The sequence below is a fragment of the Solanum stenotomum genome, chromosome 2, assembly GCF_019186545.1.
Source record: "Solanum stenotomum isolate F172 chromosome 2, ASM1918654v1, whole genome shotgun sequence".
NCBI lineage: Eukaryota > Viridiplantae > Streptophyta > Magnoliopsida > Solanales > Solanaceae > Solanum > Solanum stenotomum.
Window position 1 is genome coordinate 25,461,528 of NC_064283.1, and position 15,646 is coordinate 25,477,173.

A 15,646-nucleotide genomic window follows, 5' to 3' on the forward strand; every position below is an offset into this window, starting at 1 on the left:
ACGATTTCTACCATTAAAGATTGCCCCCGTGCCTAGAAACGTGATCTCTACACGTGGTAATCGTTTTCCCCTTCTATTCAGCTGCGTTTGGAGCAAGTTTTTGAAGATGTAAATTTGTAGTTATTGGTGTTTCTTCAAGTTTTACACTTGGATAACTAAGGTAATCATCTCGGGACTCTTTTATGATTGTTTTTATGAAGTTCTACAGACATTTCGTCAAGTTGAGGCCATTTAGCAAATCTGCCGATTTAAGAACAATTATGAACTGTTTATAGGTGTGTACCAGATGTGTATATATAGTGTTTGCGAAGTTTAGGGCGTAAAGAACAACTTTCGTGAAGAAGTTACGGCCATTCGAGTGTTCATTGAAAATGTATGTTAAGGCGAAGCTACGTCCCTCATTTTAGCACCACTCCTGGGAAATTCCTAAAACGCCGAATGTGATATTTTGCTATTTTCTTGCTAGAAAGACCTTCAGTGAAAGGCATTGGGATCTCAGCTAAATTATTTTCATGATTCTGTTATTTTGATATTTCACTCGTTTGGATAAATAGAGTGTTCGACATCTACACGTCATATTATCAGTTTCCTTGATTATATGTCTGCACGTATGAATTTGTATTCTTCCTTGGGTGATGTGAATTAAAATATCATGCGAGACCCTTACTACTTGTGACCAACCCTCTTTCTCTACTAAGGTTATTATTAAAGAATAACTTTAAAGTAGCTCACGACCTTCAAAACTCTCAAATATAATTTAAATGTAAACTATTAGAACACTTGGTTTTTGAAATATTTCTTTTATAAATTATCTAGGAACTAAGTAAGTCACCTTAAACTTGTTATGAATATCAATAAGATTAGGTTATCCTTCTAAAATTCGAGTTAACTTTTCAAGCTTATTTGGAAGAACATATCAAGTTCCATGAGATTGTTATATGTTATACGAAAGTTATTATGGGGTTATGAGAACAAGACTACAAACGGGCCAAGATTGGCAACATGACAACAGTAACTCATAGATGTTATAAATCCATGACATGACATGATATGCATTCTACTCCCAAGCTATAATCGGGAGGTATAGGGCCTATTGCCTATATTTATACGTATGAGACACAGATGGCCACAAGTTGGCGAATATGATGTTGGTTTGCTACCGAAAAGCACCACTATTGCTAGCATTTGGTTGGGTATGTCATGAATTTACATATATATATATATATATATTCACGACATACGATTATACGAGCATACCATGCATATTTAAGTAGTTGGGGGCTAAAGGTCAGCCAAGGAGATTATTTGGGTTTCAGTTTCAGGCGATATCTCTATTACCCTTTTACAGTAAATGTTTATGATTTTACTTTTCGCTTTACATACCAGTACATTTTTATTTGTACTAACGTCCCTTTGCCTGGGGACGCTGCTTTTTGTTTTGTGCGAGCAGGTACAGACAGGGACCCTAATCGACCCATCCGCTAGGATTCAGGTTCAACTGTGAGTTGGTAAGCTCCATCTTATCCTGGGGCTATCAGAGGATGTTTACTTTTGTTGTACAGTTTGGGTATAGTCGGGGCCTTGTCCTGACAGTGCTTATGTCTCTCATAGAGGCTATTGTGGACACAATATTCTGGATTTTATTTTTGTATGTTTCAACCTCTAGCCAATAGTCTTGGCATGTATATATAGGTGTGTGTGTAAGTAGGTATGTTTTCGGTTGTGGCCTCGTCGGCTAGATAGTACATCTTTATTTTTTTCGGTTTGTCAACCATTGTTTGTATGGTTATTCTCTTTCAGGTCATGACCTCTGGGTCCAGGCTTCACTTTTTAGAGGTTGTGCTGCCCAATCTTTTTGCCTCACAAGTTTGGTTTAGCTAGTATGTTTCAGTGGGTAACTCGATGTATTAGGGTATCAAGTGCCAGTTACGCCCCTATTTCGGGGTGTGACACCGATTTTAGCTCTAATATGTTTTTTTAAAGCAAGAAAGATTTTAAAAGTGTAGTAATTACTCATGAGATTAAGAATGGAAAGTAAAAGTGTCATGCCCCAAGACTACCCCCGAGACGCGAACACAGGACCTAGGACCACAAGTGATCTCAAGCTAACCCCGCTGGCATAATCATGAGCATACTAAATATAAGTTGAATAATAAATTGATGCAGAAGCTATAATTATAAATAAAATGAAAAAATGGGGAATACCCATATACTATAACTGAGATATATGAAAACCGATAAGTTTAATACAAAGAAGATATTAACTCAATTCTAATGGATTAAGTAATTAACACATTATGACTGAATTTCTATAAGTTACTGGATAGCTCAAACTGAACATGCAAATTGAGTATGCAACAATTAAACTGATATTGATGCATTAATAACTGAGGCATGTATAACTGAATAACTGAAATATCTTACCTAGCATGTGTAATTCAAGAACATACTAATCTGATTTGGATCATTCTAATAGCTAAGAACCCAATAATTCTAACATTCAAGAAACCCTAGGTCTAGTCATAATAAGGGAATCAAGAAACTAACTGAAAACTAGGGACCTAATGGGTGAAAGGAACCCACTAGTGAAATCCCACATACCTAGTGACGAATTCCACGGAGAAATCTTTCGATTTCGGGGTTGGAACTGATGGAATCTTGTTGTGTTCTTGAACTAGAGTTCTTGACTTCTTTCTCCTCGTAGCGTTCTAATTTTTCTAAGTTTTGATGAATGATCTGACTTAGGTAAGTTCTAGTTATGTTTGTAGGCTAAAACTAATCAAAACCACGTAGTTTAGGGTTAAAACGACGTATTTTAGGGGTAGGGTTCCAACGCATAAGGAAAAGACCAAAAGACCCCTGACTTAAAATCTGTTGAAGCGACCTACGAATTGATCGACGATCCGTCGTGTCAGTCCGTCGATGTCAGAGACCAGGTTCTGAGGGTCTCGACCTACGGACTGATCGACGATCCTTCGATGAATTCACGATCCATCATGTCAGTCCGTCGATCGACTTTAGAGACTAGGTTCTGAGGGTATCGACCTACGAACTGATCGACGATCCATCGATGGATCCACAATTCGTCGAGTTAGTCCGTGGGTCATGCCTTAGAATGGTTTTTGTCTAAGTTTCTGGGGATAGTTGCACATGCGAACCACGGACCACCAGCACGGGCCGTGGGTCACCCTACGGTCTGTGGGTGGCAACCGTGGGTTGCACTTGAAAATTCTGGAAATCTGCATTAAGTTCTGTTTGCGGATACGGGGTGTTACATTACCTCCCCCTTGGGACCATTCGTCCTCGAGTGAAGACTAAACTAGCTGAGTATGGAAGGAAAGAGCTGCAATCCCTACCACTAAGTACTAGAAACTGATTTCTGACCGAACTGAGTTCCAAGAACATGCAAATACACTGAAAATGCAAGGCTGACTGAAGGAACAAAATACTAAGACTGAATTAGCGCATGAATGACTAAAAAACTAAAGAGGAACTATTACCTCAAGCTGGAATGGAATCGGAAGGAAAGAGGTGAGGATACTTAGACTTCATAGATGCTTCTGCTTCCCAAGTAGCTCCATCTACGGACTGACTCCTCCACAAAACCTTGACTGAAGCGGCTTCTTTGTTTCTCAACCTTCTAACCTGACGATCGAGAATCTCAACTGGTACATCCTTATACGAGAGACTATCTTTTATGGCCACACTCTTTAATGGCACTATGAATGCTGGATCACCCACACACTTTTTCAACAGTGAAATGTGAAAAATTGGATACACTGCTGCTAGTTCTGCTGGCAACTTTGACTCATAAGCCACTTTACCAATCATTTTCAGAATCTCGTAAGGACCTACATATCTAGGATTGAGTTTACCTTTCTTGTCAAATCTCAACACCCCCTTCATGGGTGACACTTTTAAGAAAAACCCATTAATCAACTTGGAACTCTAGTTCCCTTCTCCTTACATCTGCATAAGACTTCTGACGACTCTGGGCTATCTTAAGTCTATCTCTAATGAGTTACACTTTCTCCATATCATCATGAACTTGATTTGTTCCTATCAAGGTTGCTTCACCTACTTCAAACCACCCAACTGGAGATCTGCATCTACGCCCGTACAATGCCTCATAAGGGGCCATCTGAATGCTAGAATGGTAGCTATTATTGTAGGTGAATTCTATAAGAGGAAGGTGATCATCCCAACTACCTTTGAATTCTATCACACAAGCTCTTAACATGTCATCTAAGGTCTGAATGGTACGCTCTGCCTGACCATCCGTCTGTGGATGAAATGTTGTGCTGAGATTAACCTGGGTACCAAGACATTTCTGAAATGACTTCCAGAAATGAGAGGTAAACTGAGGACCTCTATCTGAGATGATAGAAAAAGGAACCCATGCAACATGACTATCTTATTAATGTAAAGTTTGGCGTAGTCCTCCGTCGAATCTGTATTCTTGACCGCCAAAAAGCGAGCAGACTTAGTAACTCTGTCAACTATCATCCAAATTGAGTCATGTTGTCTGCAGGTACGAGGTAATCCTATAACGAAGTCCATATTGATCACTTCTCATTTCCAAGTAGGAATTTCGATCTCGGTTTCTGATGTTCTACCTTCACTTGCTGGCAATTGGGGCACTTAGCCACAAAATTTGTTATATCCCTTTTCATACCATTCCACCAAAAGACTTCCCACAGATCACGGTACATCTTAGTAGCGCCTGGATTAATAGAATATCTGGAGTTATAGGCTTCTGCAAGAATATGTTGTCTCAACTCACCCACCTTAGGAACACACAATCGACCCGGATAGCGAAGTACATCATCTCCCCCTTAGGAGAAAACCTCAACTCTCTATTGGTGGAATGCACCCTTGAGTTCAAGTAATATCGGATTGCTGTCTTGCTTTTCCTTAACTTCCACTACCAAAGAAGATTTTGCCCCATTTTGAACCGTTACACCACCATCTGATATGCTCATAAGACGAACTCCTAGGTGAGAAAGTCTGTGAACATCTTTTTCTAGCTCTCTTCTTTCTTCCTCAACATGTGTTACACTACCCATAGATAGTTTGTTAAGAGCATCTGCTATTACATTGGCCATACCAGGATGGTAATGCACACTCATATCATAATCCTTAAGGAACTCAAGTTATCTCCTCTAGCGAAGATTCAAATCTTTCTGGGTGAATATTTACTGAAAGCTCTTATGGTCTGTGAACACATCTACATAGACACCATACAAGTAATGTCTCCAAATCTTAAGGGTAAACACCAATGCTGCTAGCTCGAGGTCATGAGGTGGATATTTTTTTCTCATGCACCTTAAGCTGTCTAGAAGCATAAGCTACAACCTTACCTCGATGTATCAACACAAAACCTAGGCCGACTCTAGATGCATCACAATATATAACATAACCGTTTGACCCCTCTAGTAGAGTCAAAACAGAAGTTATAGTCAACCTAGTTTTTAGTTCTGTAAAGTTTTTCTCACAATCATCTGACCACTGGAACTTGACCTTCTTCTGAGTCAACCTAGTCAATGGAGAGCCTATGGATGAAAATCCTTCCACAAACCTTCTGTAATAACCCGCTAGACCCAAGAAACTTCTGATATTTGTAGCAGAGGTAGGTTTGGGACATTGTTTCACTGCTTCTATCTTCTAGGAATCTGCTCGAATTTCTTTACTAGACACAATATGCCCAAGGAAGGCAACTAATTGTAACCAAAACTCGCACTTGTTAAATTTTGCAAATAACTGGCGATCTTTGAGAGTTTGCAGAATGACTCTCAAATGACTGGCATATTCGTCCTCATTCCTAGAGTAAATGAGGATATCATCAATAAAGACGATAGCGAACAAGTCCAAGTATTGCTTGAACACTTTGTTCATCAAATCCATAAAAGTTGCAGGAGCATTGGTTAGTCCAAATGACCTGACTATAAATTCATAATAACCATACCGAGTTCTGAAGGCTGTCTTTGGAATGTCACTATCTGTGACTTTAAGCTGATGATAACCCGATGTGAGGTCTATCTTGAGAAATGACTAGCCACTTGAAGTTGGTCAAACAAGTCATCAATCCTAGGGATGGGATACTTATTCTTGATTGTGACCTTGTTCAACTGCCTATAGTCAATGCAAATTCTGAGAGAACCATCTTTCTTCTTTATGAACAACACTAGTGCACCCCATGGCGAAATACTAGGACTGGTGAAGCCCTTATCTAGAAGGTCTTTCAACTGCTCTTTCAATTCCTTAAGCTCAGCTAGAGCCATTCTGTAAGGAGGAATAGAAATAGGTTGGGTATCTCAAAGTAGATCAATTCCAAAGTCGACCCATAGGTGTTAAGCTACTACCCTTCCATTCTAAGATTGGTTCATCTGAAAACTGAATGTAACTAATCCATGCCTAGAATGACATCGAAGTCTACCATTTCTAAATCTACAAGATCTGCTGAGGTAACTTTCTAGGAGGTTGTGACAGGACAATTTTTGTATACTCATCTAGCTATAACTGGGTCACCGACTAAAGTAGGGACTGAGAAAGGTTCTGAGAGAGTTTCTGGACTAACATTAAAGTTGACTGCTATATAAGGAATTACTAAAGACAAAGTAGTCCATGTTGTCTTTCCACTGAGTGAACCATATGTGAGCCACATCCTTAAGCTGGTAGGATGCCAATTCCACCCTATCACAATAAGTCATTTGCATCACTCCAAATATTTTCTTAACCTCATCAATGAAATTATGTGGGTCCTCACCAACTTGCAACCCTAAAACCTCAGGCGGATTCATCCTAACAAAATCTCGAACTCTAGCTGCCACTAATCCACTATTTCTATTAGTAGGAACTGGAACCAGCTGATTTTTCTTGTTGGCCATACTCTGAGCCAAAAGTTGAATGGCATTCCAAAACTCTGCGTTCGAAATCTCATGGTCTAGGACTAGAGGAATTGTGTTAGCATTGCGTGCATTAGTATTTCTTGCATAAGCTCTACGATGAGGCATGATCTTAAGAACATAACGATGGATTAGAAAGGAGATCATACCAACGCACGATAAGAATATCAAGAAAGTGAAGTTTTTCTAAATCACTTTGTAGCCTCCCTCTCATTATATGTGGTGCACTTCACACCCATGAAAAGGACTCTACTTAGTGCGGCTTTTCAGACATTCTAGGACTCTTAAACTTAATGCTCTGATAACAAATTTGTCACGCCCCGAGGCTACCCCGAGACGCGGACACGGGACCTAGAACAACAAGTGATCCCAAGCTAAACCTGTTGGCATGATCATGCGCATACTAAATATAAGTTAAATAATAAACTGATGTGGAAGCTATAATCATAAATAAAATGAAAAAAAAATAGGGAATACCCCATATACTATAACTGAGATATATGAAAACTGATGAGTTTAATACGAAAAAGATATTAACTCAATTCTAAGTTGAATCTAACCATGTCTGAAATAAGCATCTAAACTGACTAGAAATGTTGGGACATGCCCCACCTAGATCTAGCAAAACTGAAACTAAAGACTAAAAGCGATAAAGATAAACATGTCACTAGTCCTCGAAGACTAAGGACTCACCGCTATTGTTGTTGAACTGAAGATCGGGAACCGATCTAAGTGCGATCTGGATGCTGAGAACCTGAACCTACATCATGAAAAGATGTAGCGCAGAGTATGCATCAGTACTTGAAAGGTACTGAGCATGCAGGATAGAATAAAGCTGAAATAACATATAACTGAACAAAGCAATAAAGCAATGATATAATCTGAACATGATATAGATACTGAATATTGAGCTAACTGAATGCAATGACCAATTTATAACATGCTGAAACTAAATACTAAATGTATTGATAAATGGTCAATGCAATAGAATCTGACTGAATTGTGGGAGCTACTAATAATCGATAATAAAACCACAAGAGCTGAATGTGGAGTCCGATGTAAGTGCCCCATCAAGAGGACCCAAAATACCCTGCTAAAGGTATAGAGGCATGCTTGCGTGATCACTGAAATGATGCCCAAATAGGGGACTTACAACCTACATGGCTAGTAGTTCTGGGATTATTTGGGTATGTTGAACCCTAGTCCAACTCGGTATTATGCTACTCCCAATGGATTAAGTAATTAACATATTATGACTGAATTTCTATATGTTACTGGAAAGCTCAAACTGAACATGCAAACTGAGTATGCAATAATTAAACTGATATTGATGCATTAATAATTGAGACATGTATAACTGAATAACTGAAATATTTTACCTAGCATGTGTAATTCAAGAACTAAAGAAATACATATCTAGGGTTCTGGAATTCATGCGATAAACTAAATATTAACATACTAATCTGATTTGGATCATTCTAACAGCTAAGAACCCAATAATTCTAACATTCAAGAAACCCTAGGTCTAGTCATAATAAGGGAATCAAGAAATTGATTGAAAACTAGGGACCTAATGGGTGAAAGGAACCCACTAGTGAAATCCCACATACCTGGTGACGAATTCCACGGAGAAATCTTTCGATTTCGGGGTTGGAACTGATGGAATCTTGTTGCGTTCTTGAACTAGGGTTCTTGACTTCTTTCGCCTCTTAGAGTTCTAATTTTTCTAAGTTTTGATGAATGATCTGACTTAGGTAAGTTCTAGTTATGTTTCTAGGCTAAAACTAATCAAAACCACGTAGTTTAGGGTTAAATCGACGTAGTTTAGGGTTCCAACGCATAACGAAAAGACCAAAGACTCCTGACTTAAAATATGTTGAAGCGACCTACGGACTGATCGACAATCCGTCGATGACTTCAGAGACCAGGTTCTGAGGGTTTCGACCTATGAACTGATCGATGATCTGTCAATGGATTCACGATCCATCATGTCAGTCCGTTGATCTACTTTAGAGACCAGGTTCTGAGGGCCTCGACCTACGAACTGATCGACGATCCGTCGATGGATCCACGATCCATCAAGTCAGTTCGTGGGTTATGCCTTAGAATGGTTTTTGTCTGAATTTCTGCGGATGGTTGCAAATGCAAACCACGGACCACTAGCAAGGGTCATGGGTTACCCTACGGTCCGTGGGTGGCAACCGTGGGTTGCACCTGCAACTTCTGGAAATTTGCATTAAGTTCTGTTTTCGGATACGATGTGTTACAGAAAGTCAAGGTGGGGTGAATTAAAAAATCCTTTAGTCAATTTTCTTTGTGGGATAGTCGACTCACCTGCAGATTAATATAACAGTATAAGGAAAGAATAATGTGGGAAGTAAAAGTCTCAGAGTTTTTATACTGGTTTGGAACACCGGTGTGGTGCTTACTTCCAATCCCCTTGGGTTTCAAGGATTTCCTTAAGAGCTTGTTGAGAACCTGGGTGTTACAAAGTATTTCAGATGGGAACCCTAACTAATATGCAAATAAGATATTCTACTTTGACACAACATCTACTTGTATAACCTACACTCAAATCTTTCTTCCTCTTTTCTTTTTCAATTGTATACTCACAGAAATACAACGCTTTTATGAAAGATAACAAAAGACAATAGTACAAGTTCAAGTGAAGTGTGTACTTCACATCTAAGGCTAAAAGAGGTTTATATAGATAAGCTTTTTCTCTTGTAAGGAAAACCTAAGGGTGTTTCTCTTAATCAAGGATATTGAGGGTTTTCTTGATTGAGACGCTTTGCTGATTCATGTTCATATCAGATATGTGCATGGTAAAATCGCTTTACTTCCTTCTTTGCGAAGATCTTCTCAATTCTCAGCTTGACTAACTCTTTTTCGTTCTCTTGGTGGCTTACTTGATTCTTGGATGGATTTCTGATCTTTTGGTTTCATTTTATCAATCAAGATATGCTTGATTGAACTGTTGCTAGGATTGTGGCCATGTTGCATTGATTCTGGAATCCTTGAATCACGACTTTCCTTTCTTTCATTGTTCTAGAGATCAAAACATATTTCTTTCCTTCTTTGTGCTATATGATTGGTTCTTTTCCTTTTTGATTTCTTTGCCTGCAAAGGGTATAAATAATTGTTAAGTGTCGTTTATCAAAATCAATCACTTCTATGGAGTTAACAATCTCCTCATTTTTTATAATGACAATTAATTCACAATTTAATATAGTGCTTAGCGAGACAATGGAACTTCCGTGATGTTTCTGTATGTAGATCTCATTTGGATTTGTAGCTCCCCCCTGCCTTTATGACTCCCCTGTTTGTGTTGGCACCTCCTGCCTTTATGAAAAATATGGGAGAAAAATCTCCCCTTTTGGCATAATCAAAAGAAAAAAAATGAGGGCACACAGAATAACACTAAAACATGTAATAACAGATAATAGCAGAGCAGTAGTTGAATTTTTAAATTAAGTCACTCTATTACCTTATGTATATTAAAATTTTGGTTAAGACCAATAAAATATTGATCAAAATGCTTTAAAAAAAATGTGACCAACTTTACTATTTTCATTTTAAATTTTGTTAATAGGCAAAGTAGTAACAAAACCTCACATTTTCTAAATATATAAAATTGACCTAAAATTTGTACTCTTCTATCTCAATTTATGTGATATTGTTTCACTTAACACGTAGTTTAAGAAAGAAAGAAAGAAAGAAAGAAAGATTTTTGAAATTTATGGTCTAAAATAACATATAGATATTTGTAAGCCTATAAAACATCTTATTAAAATAAAATGAATATTTAAAGTAAAACTGTTACTCAATATAGTAATGTCATTTTTTAAAAAAAATTACTTAAAAAAGTGTCATATAAATTGAAATTGAAAAACTAATTAGTTATATTGAACATGTGAACGAGCCTTCAGTTATATATATATATATATATATATTACTCCTTATTAGAAGTGGAGTTGAAGTGTACGAACACTGCACTATTAAATTGTACATAAGGCATCATGAATTGTACTATGTGTTTGGCCTATTTTATTGCTTAATCAACACATGTTTCAATATTTTAGATACATGATAATTCTCTTCAATTTTCAATCTCTTTCACTCTAATTCTCTCTCTTTTGATGCTCTCTGCATTTTGTTTGACTATCATTTTCTTTGGGTAAATTTTTCTTATTCCTCTGAGTTTCTTTGCATCAACATGTCTCCTCTTTTTATGTTTAATCTTTCATAAATTTCATCTTTTTTTTATTTTACAATTGTTTAGCCTCTCTTGTGTTGGTTAAGTTTGGTAAGTTTTCTCCCCTGTTTCTTTGTTTACTTTTTTTCTGATTTTGAATTTTCTGTTGTTTTGAATAATTTCTTGCTATATTTGTACATGCACATTTGAAATTGTAACTAATTTTGACATGTAGATTTGGAAAGAAATATGTAGATTCATGTTTGTCGATTTTGGGAATTTAAACATAGGGAGATTGTGGATGTCATATGTCCTTTCTTTCTCAATCCATGTGATTTAAGAGGTATTACAGTAGATTTGCATCATGTAAACTCTTCTAACATAACAAAAGTTTCTCCCACCAATAAATTGTCACATGCAACAAAGACATTTTGATACCCTATTTCAATTATAATTGACTAACTACAAATTAGGAGGGTGAATTTGATCGATTTTGCAAGAAACAAGTTATAAGCAAAGACAATTTACCCATACACTGAAAATCAGATAGAGTGTCTCTTCCTCAAACCTCTGGAAACATTTGACGTTTGAATCCAATTAAAAATGATTTTGAAAAATCAGTTTGATATTATCCTTATTGTTGTCAAATGTGGTTATTGCAGGGCAACAATATAAATACAAATTAATTCAGAAAATAAGATGGATGGAGGGAAAAGACTGGTGTGCGAATTCGAAATTTTAAATGCTCTTACTTCAATTTTTTATGTAGCTAACATGTGTTTGATTTATCTGTCGTTACTCAATTTTTATTTTGTAATTTCATTCTTCTATGATATTGTGTCACAACTTACGGGAGCAATATGAGAATCATATCTCGTGGCCTTTGTAAAGTCATGCTACAGATGTAAAGATACAAGTTGAATTTGAAAACTCATCATCTTCAATTATGATTGAACAATTTGTTGACAAATTCATGTGCATTCATTTCTGCCTTTGATTCTTTTCAATTATACACAAAACTTAATCAGACATCTCAAATGACAGTGTTCTCTAAGACCATGCCTATTATTTTCTTTACTCTTGCTGATGCATTATACATTCTCTGTCAAATCTTTGTAGTTTTTACATTAGCATGCAATTAGTTTGGTATTTATGCTTGTCATGACTCAAAATCAAGGATAAATGTGAAACTTTTAATATCTCAATGTTGAAGTCATCTTTTCGTTTCTTACCTATTTTTTTACATAAACATTTTTATGTATCATCTATGTTATGGTACATGTTCTAATGCTCATTGTGTTGTGAATATAAGGACTAAAGAGAAGCACTAATTCTACCTCCTTTTACATTTTGATTTGCTGAAACCTCAAAAAGTTCATATATATTTCAACCTGCAAAGTTTTAGAAATATATGTCGTAAGAGAGTGACTTTTGATGTGACGTGATTACATATTAAATCTTGACAATCTATGTTGCTTAGATTCATCAAAAATATGGATACGTGTCGGATCCTTCAAAATTAATACTCCCTCTGTCCCAATTTATGTGGCACTTTTCATTTTTCGAGAGTCAAACAGTTTAAGTTTGACCGGGAATTTGCTCATGAAATCTTCAAATTTTTTTAAATGAAATTTATATATTTGTAAACTACGTAAAAAGTACTATAAGTCACAACAATAGATAATTCAAAATATTTATAAGAACTATGAAAAATTTATTGTCAAAGTTAGACTTGTATGAATCTCGAAATCTGAAAAGTGCCACATAAAATGGGGCGGAGGGAGTAATTTTTTAAAAGATCCGACACAAGTGTAACAAAATATTTGGAGAATCTGGACAACTTAATCGGTAATTGTATTTTAGGATGGATAGAATAGTTAACATATATATTGTTGGTCATTGGACAAACTATTCTATATATATGTCCAGTATTTTTATTTAAAGATGAGAGTTAAGATATTTTTACTACTCCGTCAATGTTATATTTCTAAGTCGGAAAGGCCAAACATGGATTTCTTATTCTTAGCACAAAGTGCTTAAATACCATTATGCTCCCCTAAATGGTATGAGTTTCATTATGCTATTATTTTTGGGATGTACAGATTTTCCTTGATTAAGATTTAACATGTCGGGTCCGTGCTAAGCACGGATTTCCCACTTCTAGTATATATATATATATATATACTACTTAATTATTTAGCATAGCTATAATTAAAAGATATTACTACTCATCACTAACATTTAATACTATTTTCATGGGACCACTTTCAGTTTTGTATATCCAAAATACATTACCATAGTTTCGGTTTCCTCCAATTATTAAGAGAATGTTTGGAAAGTCACCAGGTAATTGAAATTGGTGTCATTATTAGGGTAGTAATTATCAACATTGTAATTACACAACCTAGTAATTATGTTGACATGTTTGTTTGCCACGGTGTAATTACCTTGTAATTACAAGTGTACTGTTTGGTTGCACAAGTGTAATCATAAGGCAATATTGAATTTTTAAAATAAAAACTAATAATTTAAAATCAAAAAATTATACTAGACAAATAAGGGCCTTTATAAATGATATTAAATTAAATATTTAAGATATACATATATTGTCTCTTGAAAATATATTAATTAATAAACATATGTTTTTAATTAATATTATAAAAATATGGGAAAAGAGTCAAATATGCTCCCAAACTATGCAAAAATGTCTAGATATACCCCCCGTTTGAAGTTTGGCTCATATGTGCCCTCGTCGTCCAACTTTTCGTGCATATATGCCCTTGTAGACGTTAGTTGCTTTGCTGGAAATAACCAATTCATTTTCCCTTTCTTTAAATAACAAATGGAATTGTCACATCCCCTTTTAATTAATTACCACATGGCATTTATTTATATTTAAAAAATGAATACACCTCTTTTAAATAGGATATCCAACCCAAGGTGGTCGGAGTTTGAATTCGTCTGACCAGATCTAAAATGAGACATTTGACAATTCAAACATAGTTGTTTTGGGGTCGTTTGCTAGCTGCCTTGCTAGACCAATGAGGTGTGTGGGTTGGTGTGTTGTCGGCTACCTTGGGGGTAGTGTTCTGGAGCCTGTGGTGGTCGAAGCTATTTGGTAGTTGTTTGTCCGAGGTTGTGCGAATCAGTGAGCTCATTGGAGCTCTATTGTTTGCTCATGGTTAGAGCTCGAAGCTCGCCTTTAATGGTGTTTTTCTTTTAGGAGAAAGTGATGGGTTTGGTTGGAGATGGCATTTCTCCGACCAAAGGGATTTGGGTCAGATATGATTTGTCGGCTTATGTGAAATATCCACCAAAGAAATTTGGGTCGGAGAGAATTTACGGGTCAGATATCCAATTTAAAAGAGGTGCATTCATTTTTTAATATTGATAAATGATATGTGGTAATTAAAAAGGGATGTGGCAATTTCATTTGCTATTTAAAAAAAAGAAAAATGAGTTGGTTATTTCCAGCAAAGCAACTAACGTCTAGAAGGGCATATATGTGCGAAAAGTTGGACGGCGAGGGCTCAAATGAGCCAAATTTCAAACATGGGGTAAATCTAGGCATTTTCGAATAGTTTAGGGGCATATTTGACCTTTTTCCCTAAAAAAATAATTGATTTATATTTTTCAATTTAGTATATTTTAATTAAATTAATCATAAAAACTAAAAGTACATAATTTCTATGAACATCATGAAGAGTATGTTTGATAAAAAGATCAGTATTATAAATATAATGTCATAAAATTATAAAATATTAGAGAAAAAGATAATCTATCAAGTCTAACTTTAAAAAAAATAGCTTGTAATGTAAAATATCGAGTCAATACTCCTAAAACAAATGAAATTGAAAATATAACATAAGTTCTAAACTAAAAACAAAATGTTTAGCATAATACCCTAATGTCAATTTCAACATAACATACATAAATCTGATTAAAAAGAAAAGGAAAACGTAAGTTCATAACTTTATTCAACAATGAATTCTACTTTAATTTAAAAATTATAATACTAACAAAATCATACTAATGATTTTTTTTTAGAAGATACGAAAAATTGCAAGAAATCACATGAAGTAAAAGTTGAGAATAAGAAGGAAATGAATTATAAATAATATTTTTTAAAAATAGAAATTATTAGAAAAATAAAAATAGAAGTAAAAAATACATTAAAACGAAAAAACTAAAACAAAAATAAAACGAAGAAATTAAAAAATAATCAGCTTGTAATTACACCATGTAATTACCAGCAATTCACAGCATCCCCCTGTGAATTGGAGAGTGTAATTACACCCTGTCAATTACACTCAATTACCTGCTAACCAGGTAATTACATGCCAACCAAACAGGATAAACAGTGTAGTTACACCCATTACACCAAATCCAATTACCAGGGTGGGCTTTCCAAACAGGCCCCAAGTCATTTTTTGAAATATGTTTTCTGTAGTTATTGTTTCAATTGCTATTGTATATATTTTTTTTTAATACAAATTTGACTCTTTAACTTAATTAATGAGGGTAATTTAGGTTATTAAAAAGGAAA